Source organism: Solanum tuberosum, unplaced genomic scaffold (genome assembly GCF_000226075.1).
Source record: "Solanum tuberosum cultivar DM 1-3 516 R44 unplaced genomic scaffold, SolTub_3.0 scf00226, whole genome shotgun sequence".
In the NCBI taxonomy this organism is placed as follows: domain Eukaryota; kingdom Viridiplantae; phylum Streptophyta; class Magnoliopsida; order Solanales; family Solanaceae; genus Solanum; species Solanum tuberosum.
In genome coordinates, this window is record NW_006239155.1 from 886,259 (window position 1) to 887,268 (window position 1,010).

The 1,010-nt window shown below is 29.2% G+C and overlaps 1 protein-coding gene across 1 annotated transcript in view; it reads left to right on the forward strand.

The window, feature by feature from the left end:
• Positions 1-1,010, forward strand: part of LOC107062459 (serine carboxypeptidase-like 17) — a 22,625-nt gene that overhangs the window by 17,423 nt on the left and 4,192 nt on the right. The window lies entirely within an intron of this gene.

Genomic DNA, 1,010 nt, shown 5'->3' on the forward strand with positions numbered 1-1,010 from the left:
ATGTTACTTCTTTTGATTATTGTAATTTATAGTACTTTTTAAGTAAATTTTTATAATATATGTTACTTCTCTTATCCCAATGTATATGGCACAAATAAAATTTTAAGAGTCAATCAAATGTTATTAATTATTAAATATTAACTACTAAAATTGTATTAATTTACAATTGTCTTCATTAACTCATTACTGCAAAAATATTATACACATTAAGTTGGACGATTTTTTAATAATAATTGTGATTGTTTTTATTAACAAAAGCTTATTGTGATTTTTTTTAATTAACAAGCTAAATTGTGAATATAGAATTTTTATAAAGAGAGAGAGAAAATATGTCTATGAATAAAGAATAAGCACATGGGATCACAATTGTGGAAAAGCTAAAGGCCTTGGCAGGTGTACTCTCTGACATCAATTGGTGCCTTTTTAAATAGAATCATCCTTTGGTTTTGCAATATTTACGAAATTATCTGCAGGCAATCATGTACTCCCTCCGTCCCATTTTATGTGGCAACATTTCCTTTTTGGTCAGTCCCAAAAAGAATGTCACATTCCTTATTTGGTAAGTATTTAAAAGGTACAATTACCTCTTTTATCCTTGTTGGTCCCACTTAATCCTTGAAAAGAGTACTCCAATACATTTATTAGGAGAGAGAAAAATAAGTCTATTTTTTAAGGACAATTTGGTAAACATTTCAAAGTCTTTATCTATTTCTTAAACTCCGTGCCCGGTCAAATGTTGCCACATAAAATGGGGACGGAGGGAGTAATAAAAGATCAAATCCGGGGCAAAATCAGAACATAAAAAAGCAATCATGGGCTGCTATTTGAATTAAGCAAAAAACAATTGGGCTTTGTGTCAAAATCTCAAAAACGTCCAACAATCGATCCTACAATGTACAACATGTCATAGCAAAATTATAGTGTTATTCCAAAGAAGAGAAGTAGTAGATAGATATATATAAGTAGTAGATAGATATATATATATATGACAAACTAAGCTTCAAGAAAAC